The following is a 12,694-nucleotide window of genomic DNA, read 5'->3' as shown; positions in this document are numbered from 1 at the left end:
GGAGACACGGGGCATGAGCAGGGGGGGTGGGGGTAACACGAGGGAAACACGGGGAATGAGCGGGGGTGGGGGGCACACAAGGGAGACATAGGGCATGGGGGGATTGGGGGGCAACAGGAGACACACGGGGCATGAGCGGTGGGTGGGGGAACACGAGGGAAACACGGGGCATGAGCAGGGGTGTGGGTACACGAGGGAGACACGGGGCATGAGCAGGGGGTGCGGGGCAACAGGAGACACACGGGGCATGAGCGGGTGGTGGGGGGTACAGGAGGGAGACACGGGGCATGAGCAGGGGGTGGGGTGAACACGAGGGAGATACGGGGCATGAGCGGGGGTTGGGGGAAAACACGAGGGAGACACGGGGCATGAGCGGGGGTGGGGGGCAGCAAGAGACACACAGGGCATGAGCGGGGGTGAGGGGTACACGAGGAAGACACGGGGCATGAACGGGGGTTGGGGGGCAACATGTGACACACGGGGCATGAGCGGGGGGTGGGGGGAACAGTGGTGACATGAGGCTTGAGCCGGGGGTGGGTGGAACAGGGGAGACACAGGGCATGAGCGGGTGGTGGGGGGTAACACAAAGGAGACACGGGGCATGAGCGGGGGGTGGGGGGAACAGGGCAGATACTGGGCATGAGCGGGGGTTGGGGGTACAGGAGGGAGACACGGGGCATGAGAGGGGGGTGGGGGGTACAGGAGGGAGACACGGGGCATGAGCGGGGTGGGGGGAACAAGAGAGAGACACGGGGCATGAGCAGGGGGTGGGGGAACAAGAGGGAGACAAGGAGCATGAGCGGGGGGTGGGGGGAACATGAGGGAGACATGGGGCATGAGCGGGGGGTGGAGGCAACAGGAGACACACAGGGCATGAGCAGGGGTGGGGTTATATAAGGAAGACACGGGGCATGAGCGGGGGTGGGGGGAACACGAGGGAGACACGGGGCATGAGCGAGGTGTGGGGGGTAACACGAGGGAAACACGGGGCATGAGCGGGGGTGGGGGGAACACGAGGGAGACACGGGGCATGAGCGGGGGTGGTGGGCAACAGGAGACACACGGGGCATGAGTGGGGGGTGGGGGAACACAAGGGAACACAGAGGGAACACAGAGCTTACTTTGCAACGCTCCGATGAACCGATAAACAAAGATGGCAGGCGTCTCTCACAATAGACGCACTGCACGCTTCACGGCAGCCAATAGGAAAGCACGTCAGATGTCTGCGGACATCACGTAAGCACTTGCCCAATCCCTGTCCTGTATGTGGAGCGAACAGGCAAGTGTGTCCGCAAAGCGGACACAGATATCACTAAATTTTTTCACTTACATTTTTGTCATTTTTAAAAAAAACTACTGGACGGATTTACACCCAAAAAAAACACACTTTCGGGACCAAGCCGCCGCTCCTGCCACAAATTTGGTGTAAATCCGTCCAGCAGTTTGGGCTGTAGGCGTGAGCAAAGTTTTGGGACCCCCCTATAACTTTGCCCCCCTGGACCAAATCTCACCATACTTTGCAAAAATATTCAGAGTGGGCCATATACTTTTTCTGCAAAGTTTGGTGAGGATTTGTCCAGGGGGAGCAAAGTTATAAGCCGCCCAAAAAGTGCTCTTCCTATGGAAACAGCAACTTAACCATAACTACATGGCCACTACCGTGGGCATGTAATATTCAGTGAAAAAACTTTGTTAAAGGGACGTTATGGATACAAGTAAAACCGAAAACCCCCTGAAATTCGCCAGTTATGGTAAGCTAAGCAACCATAACTCGCGCCACCACCGTGCACTGCTAAGAATAACACCCATGACATCAAAGATGACATCACAAATATGATTGATGACATCACTGATGACATCACATGTGCAGTTAATTTTCATAGGAAGTCCCTACAAGGGGTTGTGAATGTAATGTTGGCAAAAAAGTGTCAGGGGTCATCTGGAGATGTGTGATGAACTACATAATTGATTATGCAATGTATTGCTCCAAAGAACATTTATTGCAGTGTTGTTTCTAGAACAGGAACCTACTCACACAGAAACATAGGCATTGGTTGAAGCATACACCATAGATATGTAATATTGCTAATTTTCCCATGTTGGATAGTAAAATGGTAAATGCTTCTGTATCACACTTTTGCATACTGTGAAACATATACTAAGTAGGTAATAATGCATGACTTACTACATGCTTGTACTAATACACACAAAACATTAAGAGACCCCAATGTATACACATATGGGGCTTATACAGGGAGAGTAAAGTAAGTAAACAAGAGGCAGTATCATGAGCCACTGTGTATAACCAACATGATTATCTTTACGCATAGAAATGATTGCTGTTTTTCAGGACTGCTTTTTCCCCTATGTATGTGCATCATAAGATGCGATTGAATTTTAAGGAAAGTACTGTAAGAACATGTGAGAATAGCAACGTCTACCAATGTAATACCTTCTGAATTTTAAGTTTTTGACTGTCAGTGAATAAACTGACCTGGCCTAGATATGTCAGTGAACAAAAAAAGAAGGGGCCAGACATGTGATGTCATCAGTGATGTCATCAATCATATTTGTGATGTCATCTGTAATGTCATGGGTGTTATTCTTAGCAGTTGGTGGCGCGAGTTATGGTTTCTTAGCTTACCATAACTAGCAATTTTCAGGGGTTTTTCGGTTTTACTTGTCCCTTTAACAAAGTTTTTTTATAGAATTTCATAGGTTTTTATTAGTGCAACTTAACCATAACGTCTACGAACATCTGACTTAATTGCGGACCTTCTGGAATGTGCCACATGACCATATGCTGGCACGTGGCATGATGACGTGTCCGAGAACCCGTCGGCACTTCACGATAAGATCGGTGCTTTGCGGACAGTTCGGAACTGCATTTTCTACTGATCTAGGAACTTTCAACTTCAAAATGTCCCTTGCACAGCTCTAACACCTATTCCTACGTATCCATCAACAATCTAATACACAGTACATACTTTTAGCAAAACTGCTATTTATCTTAAAATGGAATCAGCTATGCCAACCCTCCTCCCCAAGAGACACCACCACTGCTGTAATCAAGGAGCATGAGAAACACTGCCCCCTACCTTAGAAATAACACATGTGCAACATTTTCCCCTGTCCACCTGACCCTCCATATTAGTGTTTGATGCCTCTTCCGTCATTTCCCTCTCCACGTTTCGTTCTAAGATCTCCTGCCAAAAAAAAAAAATGCATCCAGAAACAATAAAAGAAATGTTCCTTTAGGAACCACCTTTCACAGTTAAAAAATAGAACTAAAAAAAAATGTACAGACTCCATCTACTTTATATTTCTCAGTAAAGTACATAGGGCCTCATTACGAGGTCGGAGGTAAGGGAAAAACGATGCCGGTAAAGGATTACCGGTATCGCTAACCGCTCCGGTCCATTACGACCCGCCAACCGGCTATTAGTGGCACCGCAAATAACGGTGCCTCTAATAGCGACATTGGCGCGGGCACGCGACCCTACATTCCGGCAATAGCGGCATGGCATAAACAGGAGCCGAACACAAGTCAGGCGGACATGCAAATAACGGCCAATAGAAGCCTGAAAAGTACCATACCGGCATGGAGTAAATACCAGCATCACGAACCAAGAGTAAACGGCCATGTGCAGTGTTCCCAACTGCCACAGGTGCACACAATCATCACAGGTGGAGGCTATATAGACTGGGCCAGCACAAAAGGAGCACACCCCACCCCTTCCCACACACAGTCACACACCAAAATGATACCAATACTAGTAGCAATGTTGGGGCTGGAGGACATGATTTCAGTGGAACTCCAGCAACACCAGCAACAGGCAGCACAGAGGAGATGCAGGAGAAGAAGGAGGGTGAGGCAGGCACAGCATGCACCACCAGTGCAGGCAGTTGTACCACACAGGCAGCCCCCAATCCCTCGAATCAGAGCCAATCCATTCAGCCTAACTCCTAAGCAGATCCACACCCTGTACCGTCTGGACCGGGACACCATCACCACCATTGTGGACATGATACATAACGACATTGCCAGCCTCATAGACATCCGTACCGCCATCCCCCCTCTACTGAAGGTGGTGTCTGTGCTCCACTTCCTGGCCACAGGCACCTACCAGCACACAGTAGGGCAGATGCAAGGGCATATCACAACCATTATTATCACGTACGCTGAACCAAGTGATCGATGCCCTCCTGAAGCACACAGGCGACCACATATTCCAATCACGGACTGCCCAGGAGATCTCCAACACCAAAGTTCGCTTCCATTCACTGGCAGGCATCCCAGGTTGCATTGGTGCCATCGACTGCACCCATGTTGAATTGGTGGTCCCACATGCCATGGAGGTATTGTACCGCAACCGTAAATTATACCGCTCCATCAACTTGCAAATGGTACATGACTCAAACAAGATCATCACTCATTGTTGTGCCCGGTTTCCCGGATCAGCCCATGATTCAATGGTCCTGCGAACTCCACTATACCACGCTACATGGAGCGACACGCAGGGCAACGATCCTGGCTACTCGGTGAGTTGCATGTCAATCTCATGGCAGTGTGATGCGGGGAGATGATTGGGGGAGAGATGCATACTTCACCTGGCTGAGATGGGGGGAGATGTATTCTTCACCTGGCTGAGATGGGGGGGAGAGATGCATACTTCACTGGTTCTGAGGTGGGGGGGAGAGATGCATACTTCACCTGGCTGAGATGGGGGGGAGAGATGCATACTTCACCTGGATGAGATGGGGGGAGATGCATACTTCACCTGGCTGAGAGTACCTGAGAGGATGGACCATGTCCATACCCCAAAGCAGGCCAGACTGGACCTGACACCTGACACCTAAATGCAAGATGTAAACTGCCCTACTATGAAAATGAGGCAGTGCTACAACCATTCCATACCCATCAACATGTACACTGCACATAATCCGACCGTAACCCCTGCAACACAATGCAGCGACATGCAGTTAGTATGGCCAATGCACATGACCAAATTCCATCATCAAAAAGGACAGTCGTCCATTACTGCGTACAAAGGAGTCACATGAGGGCAAAATACATGAACCCACTCCTACACCAACACAGAGGTCCAGCATAACAACATGGCAACATCTGCAATGGAGAGTGAGATCATCAAGAGTCTGCCATCAACGGTGACAGGATGAAAGCATACAATTGACTACACATTACCTAGATCATGGGAAGAACCGGCGTGGACAACCACAGTGCATCAGCACTCATAAGGAATAGGACACCCCTGCGCCCACTAGACAATGCCATGCACACCTGTCGATCAGATGAATTCACACATTGCAGTTACTTTATGTGGCTCTATTCATGCATGTATATGTGGATGCAAACAGGAAATGAATGCATGCTATTGTGTCATTGATACAGGTCCCATTTGATGTAATCACTTACACATAACCATTGTTGCACACATGCAGGTGATGCTGGCTATCCCTTGAAAAGGTGGCTCATTACCCCTGTCCGGAACCCACAGAACAGGCACAAAGAGGACTACAATCAGGGGCGGACTGGCCTATAGGGAACTCTGGAGAATTCCCAGTGGGCCTCTGCACCCTGGGTCTCTTTTGTGTAGTATTTGCAAATTTTCTCATAGGAAAAGCATGGGGCTTGCTGAAAATGTGTCATATGGGGCCACTTTGAACATTATTTCCAGGGCCTCTTTTGGACCCCAATATTTATTTCCAGGGCCTCTTTCAGTTCCCAGTCCACCCCTGACTACAATCGTGCGCATACACGTACCCGTGTGGTGATTGAGCAGACATTTGGCCTTTTGAAGGCATGGTTTCGCTGCCTCAGCAGGTCTGGTGGGGCACTCTTGTATGGGCATGAGAAGGTGATCAAGATTATCATGGCATGTGTCATGCTACACAATATGTGCATCAGACGGGATGTGCCTCTGCCCCCTGATGCTGAACTGCAACCACCTGACGAGGGGGATAAGGAGGGAGGAGATGGAGCTGGACTTCTGGGAGGTAGCGATGCACAGGAGGGACGTGACGTGCGCCAGACTTTGATTAACCAATGTTTCTAACACACATGGATGTGGAGTGTGCCATGGAGGTGGGACTCAGGGTACTGGGTGTGTCAGGGACATGGACACTGTACACTGTTCAGCAATAAAGCACACGTACACAATAAGCAATGTCCGGCCATGTGAATTCTCATTTCACAACAGGTGTATTGAACAAATAGAACATAGAAAGTGCACAAGCCCTCTACCCCACACACCCTCTCCCCCCTCCCCCCCCCTCAACTTCCCCACACACCCTCTCCCACCTCCCCCTCCCCCCTCAACTTCCCCACACATTGCATGCACCATTAGTCTTCATGAGTTCCGAAAGGCAGGCTGCATCTACACCCCTTGTCCACTGCCAGCATCAGGTGGACCCCTGTCCGACCTGCGCAAGTTCCGCCCAGACCTACGCAGGGGGCTGGTCTGAGTGGAGCTGGCATTTGAGGAGGTGCCAGGTTGTTCAACCACCTGTGTGGGACGCAAGGCCTCCAATGCTGCCATCATGTGGGTGAGGACCTGCCCCACAGCCAGCCAATTTGTTGCATATGTCTTTGGAAGTAGAGTCAATGGCAGATTTGAGGGACGCTGCACATTCCCTGATCCTCCCTTGCCTGGCCACATTCAATGATGTGCTGGGTCACCAGTCCTGTCAGCTCCTCCTGGCACTGTTGGATTACCCTTATCCCCTCTTGCCTGTCCCAGGCACTGGTGGATGTCGAAGGTGCATGAGACATGGTTGGTGCTTCATGCATGCTCGTCCTGGGGCTGAGGCTCCCTGGCCATGACTCCACAGCAGACAGCTCATGGTTGCTGGTATTGTGTATGCTGGATGGGGAGAGGTGGGGTGACTGCAGGGGGCCTGTAGCGGTAGGTGTGCCAGGTGTCGGACTATGTGCTTCATCATCTGACACAGCTGGTGTGGCAACTGCCTCTCCGACAGTACTGCTGGCAGTGGATACAGTGGCCCTCATTACGACCCTGGCGGATTTTTTCCGCCATCGGCGGACTTTTCCGCCATGGCGCAAAGTCCCTTTACGCCATGGCGGATGGCGGACTTACCGCCCCATTCCGAGGTCGGCGGGGCGGTAAGTCCCCATTGACCCATTTACCCTTCCCCATTCCCATTTCGGCCCCATAGGGCTCAATGGGAGTGGGGAAGGTGTTAATTACGCCACCGTACACTACGGTGGCGTAATTAACACCGAGGTCCCAGAGCGCCATGGATTTTTACGCCCGCAAAAAGCGGGCGGAAAAATGACCATGGCGCTCTGGGAACTCGTAGTTGGCGGTAAGGGGTCGGCGCAGCTAACGCTAGCGTAAACCCCTTACCGCCAGGGTCGTAATGAGGGCCAGTGCCTTCAGCCACTGGCTCCTGTGTGGTGGTGGCTGGCGTGGGTGCTGTGGTGGTGGGCATATTGCACATTGTAGTCCTGCTTTCACTCTTGCCCTTGATGTTGAGGGCCTGTTTGCTCCCTCCATGCCCCTGGACCTCTTGACTGGTGTTGCAGGCTGCTCCCTGGGGTCATGATCATTGCTGTTGGGTTGTGTGCCTGTGGGATATGAGGAGAGGGAGAGCATTAGTGATGGGTGTACGTGCATCAGGCATGCATTGGGGTAGCAGTATTTCTATGGAATGGTGGGTATTTGCCGTTGGAGCAGTGACAAACGGGTTGCTTGCCTTTTGGGTGGGTCATGCAGGGATGCATCCGGGCTGACACATTATGGGGTGCATCATGCATGTGGACAAGATGGTGCTGTGCACTGCCTGTAGGCAGGTTTGCGTACATGTGTCTGGTGGCCCCTGCTTTGCATCATTACACTGTCAGTTCAGGGGGGACATCTTCATGGTTTCCCATTACACAGGTTTATTTGGGACACCTACCTGCATCAGCCGATGATGGGGCTCCACGCTCCATATCCCCCACTCCCTCAATTGCCTACATTCCGATGGTGCTCGCACAAGTCTCCTCCCAGCGAGTCATCTTTATGGGTGAGCCACCTCCACCACCTGTTGCTATTCCCTGGCTATGGTTTGCCGAGATGATATTCCGGACGCGTAGCCGCAGGTCATTCCAGTGCTTCCAGACATCTTTCACTGTGCGCAGGGTGGTGCCAACCAGATTTCTTTTTTGTGCAACAGTGCAGGTTGGCGCATGTCATTGGAAAACACAACATCCACATTTTCTACCAAGGTGTCCGCGAGCATGTTGAGCTCGTCTTCGGAGAAGCGCTCCTTTTGCATGCGCGCAGCACCTTTTTTCAGGGCCTTGGGCATTCTAATATGCTGGTGGTTTGTTTTGGGACAGGTGTGGTGGTGATGTGGATCCTGGGTGCAAAGGATGGCATTGGATTGTGTTTTTCAAGATGGCCGCCGTGCTCTTTCCCGTGCAGTGACGCTACTTCCGGTTCCACCTATTTGCGGTCACCGCTATTAGAGGTGGCCACTATTAGTGGCCCCCACTAATAGCGGTCACTGCTAATGCCAGAGGCATGGTTGGCGGTGGTGCTATCTTTACTTTTCTCGATGCCGCTAATGGCGATTTTTGGGTCTTTTGCGGCATGGCAGTAAGGTCGTTACAGGCATGGCGCAAAGCTTGTGCCCGCGAAGTCATAATAGTCCTCTAATAGCGGGCTCTAGGCTACACGGACATAGTATTTGCTCCATGCCGGTAAGGACCGTAACTTATCTCCAACCTCGTAATGACCCCCATAGACTCAATAAGATGTTACAACATTTCCATTTGCATTTTGTGTTATGCTAATGGCAATATTGTGGCGTTTATCCTCCGTTCCAGGGATGGGTGGATACCGGCCTGGCAGCCCAAGTTATCAGCCCAAGCGAAGCGATGGTGGATAGAGAGGTCTCTGGACCATTATCCCCCCATTCCAGCCCCTGTAATGGGGGATGAAATCCATTAGCACCCTAGATTCCCAAAACGGGAACCCAGTGTGCTGGATTTTTCTTCCTACACCGGGACGCCGGTGTAGGAAGGAAAATCCTTTTCCAAGATGTCCACCATGGAAAGGGAAGGCGGGGTTCCATACAGGGCCCCTCTTCGCTTTCCATGGCCACCTGCAGAAGGCAAAAAGAGAACTCTATGACCATATTACCACAAGCACATTTTCTTCCTTTTCAAATCTATCCCAATTTCGAATACCTTTACTACAAAGCCAGTCCCAGGTGGACATGGCAACTTTAACCCCATGTTTGTCCCTCATGGTCATGGCCAGTAGCCAGATTGTCCAGATCATGACCTTATTCCATGACCCGGACAATCTGGCCTCTGCCAATAGCCTGAGGCTACACCTCAGTCACCAGAGGTATATCGCTATTTTTTGTACCTACATTATGACACCTGTAAAAAAATAAAACACAGAGACATTTGCAAAACCATGCTTTCATGTCCTTCTCAATGCTCCTTACACAAGTTTGCTGGAAATCCACCCATATTTTATTTTTTCAAAAGTGTCAAAGATGCACATACAATCGTCATATAACCTAGCCCCCACTTGACAAAATCCATTCAAACTTTACGAAAACATGTATATCTAGATATATAATCTTGTTGCAAACCTTTGTGTAGATTTGTCAAATGGCACCTTTACAAGCCTTACAAGCCTTTACAATATTTTGGGACCCCCCTCCAATTCTGCCCCCTCTTGACAAAATCCCACCGAACTTCGCAAAATCATTTGTATGTAGATCTATTATCAGTTTGCCAAATTAAGTGTAGATTCGTCAAATGGCACCTCATTTATAAGCCTTCACATTATTTTTGAACCCCCCTCTAATTTTGCCCCCTTTTGACAAAATACCACCAAACTTCAGAAACACATTTCTATCTATTTGTTTTATCAGTTTGCCAAATTAAGTGTTTAGTCGTCTAATGGCACCTCATTTATAAGCCTTTACATTATTTTGGAACCCCCCCTCTAATTTTGCCCCCTCTTGACAGAAACCCACAAACTTTGCAAACTCATCCGGGATCAGGTTAGTAATATAATTGCAAAATTGCATGCAGTTCTGATAAGTGGCACCAAAGTTATAAGCCATCAAATAACTGCTTTTCACCAAACCAGTAACGCAGAGGTGTCCGCAAACTTTCACGGGAGCAGTGCACAGTGGTGGAACGAGTTATGGTTGCCTATCTTACCATAACTGGCGAATTTCAGAGGTTTTTTGGTTTTACTTGGAACCATAACATCACACATCTGATATCATCAGTGATTTCATCTTTGATGTCCTGGGTGTTAGTCTTAGCAGTGCACGGTGCTGGCACAAGTTATGGTTGCTTATCTTACCATAACTGGCGAATTTCAGAGGTTTTTCGGTTTTACTTGGAACCATAACATCCCTTTAACAAAGTTTTTTTCACTGAATTTCATAGGTTTTTAGTAGCTCAACTTAACCATAATGTTCCTGTAACAACGTCTTTTCACTGAATATAGATATATAGATAATGTAAATTTGATAAATGTTTACTAGGATGCCCTTAGTTTATATACATATAACATAGAACATACTGAACTCCCTACCAGCGCTAGTGGATCTGAAATCCGCGGACCATGCGCCTGTTCGTGGACGTACTCGGACAACATCAACACTATCCAAAAACTCAGGGCGTATCTTACATTGTTATATCATCCAAAAAAAACACTAAAATGTTCAAAAAGCAGCACATAAATAAATTAAATTCAATAATAAATAAGAAGTGAAACTGTGTATGTAAGACACTAACAGTTCTATTACATATCATATGCAACATAGTGGAATATACCAAAACACAATAAATATGCCTCTAACAGAATTACCACACAGAAATTGCACAGCAGCAATCAACAGGACACCTACGCAGCAGTAACAGCAACACTTAGAATGAAACTAGTGAGTACACTACATTTATTGTATCTATTTATAAACTTTCTGTATTAGGTACACTAAAACTAATATTATTTTTTTTTGCAGGAAATGTCCTTTACTTTGGAATGGCTGGAAGAATATTTTCCTCGGGATGAAACAAGTGAAGACAATGATACTAATGGTAGACACTACACTTCTCTATATAAATCAATGAATAACCATTACTTTATGTGTACTTAAAACATTTCTTTTTTAACAGACCATACAGACATTAAAAATAGTATACCAAGAGAGACGTTAGAAAATCCTCGCCAGCAAATGGAGCTAAAAATGGATCTGTTAATGACAAATTTAATTTGTATAAAAATCTTTGTGGAGGACCAAATTTAATATCACTGTCCCACATTTACCTGTTCCCCCTCTCCATGTCCCAGCCAACTATCCCCAAAACCTCCCCAGCAAGAAAAACGTTATGATGAGACTTCAATCCCTTCCTCCTCTACCATCCATCATGTCCAAACCCCTAATTCCCCTGTATTTGTTTCAGTTTCTGCTTCCCCCTCTTTTTCATAATTTTTATACTTTTATACAATAATAAAATATTAAGTGTGTTGTTAGTATATTCCTCTGTGTCTTATTTTTTTTAAAAAGGCAGTTAGGGTGTCCGTGGACAGCACGCTGCCCGGGATGTCCTCAATTAACCAAAATGGGTGTGTCCTAAGGACACTATACCTGTTCGTATTGTTGCAATCAAAATTGAGGTGTCCTTAGGACACACAAGATGTCCTACCTGTCTGCAATTAACCAAAATGGGGGTGTCCTAAGGACACTATACCTGTTCGCACTGTCCTCAATCAAAATGGAAGTTTCCTTAGGACACACAAGATGTCTGCAATTATCCAAAATGGTGGTGTCCTAAGGACACTATACCTGTCCGAATTGGCCGTAGTCAAAATTGGGGTGTCCTCAGAACACTAAAGATGTCCACATTTTCTTAGCCATGCAAAATAAAGTTTCCTAAGAATGTCCCCTATGAACATTGTGCCTGTCCGCAACTTTCCGCCTCACGTGTGTGGCACTTTTAATTAGTTCGGGGACTGGAACACTATGTGTAGAACACCTGCACGCATGCATATACCCGACCCCACGCATTTGGTGTCCTACTGACAGCCGTCCCATTGCCAACGTGTCCTCAACGTCATCATGTGACAGCATCCGCACAAAGAGTAACAAATGCAGTCCAGGCCCCCGGACACCTAAAAAGTGTTTTTTTCACCAATCCAAGGTATTTTTCTGGGAAAGTTCAGCCTTGAACATGTCCCACACTATATCCCTGGCGATCTTGGATTTTTTTTAACCCTTTCTTGGTGTTCGAAATTTTCGGGAACAGCGCGGGTGACCGCGGACAATCGAAAAATCTGAGCGTGGGGAATTAAAATTTAAATAGTGTGCCCCATTTTCCCTTTGAGGTTGGCTAGCAAAATAGCCTTTTTTTGTTTTTTTGCAGATGTTTCAGAAACACCTTGTATTTTGTAAATTTTGTTTTCTTATTTTCCTCCAAAAATCTTCACATTAGCTTCTCCAAAGCAACCCTTATGTTCCAAAACAGCATCCATTTCCCACAAAAGATAAAGACATGACATCTTCTTTAAAGTAATCAACATTACCAGAGTCAATGTTGTCATTGTTGCAAAAGAACATGCCAGCTCTCAGCATAAAAGCAAACATGCCTCCGTTGATTAAACACTTACCAATATTTTGCTGAGGACAAAAA

Source organism: Ambystoma mexicanum, chromosome 5q (assembly GCF_040938575.1).
Source record: "Ambystoma mexicanum isolate Mex_15411 chromosome 5q, UKY_AmexF1_1, whole genome shotgun sequence".
NCBI lineage: Eukaryota > Metazoa > Chordata > Amphibia > Caudata > Ambystomatidae > Ambystoma > Ambystoma mexicanum.
The sequence above is the reverse complement of the archived record's forward strand: the minus strand, read 5'-3'. Positions refer to the sequence as shown.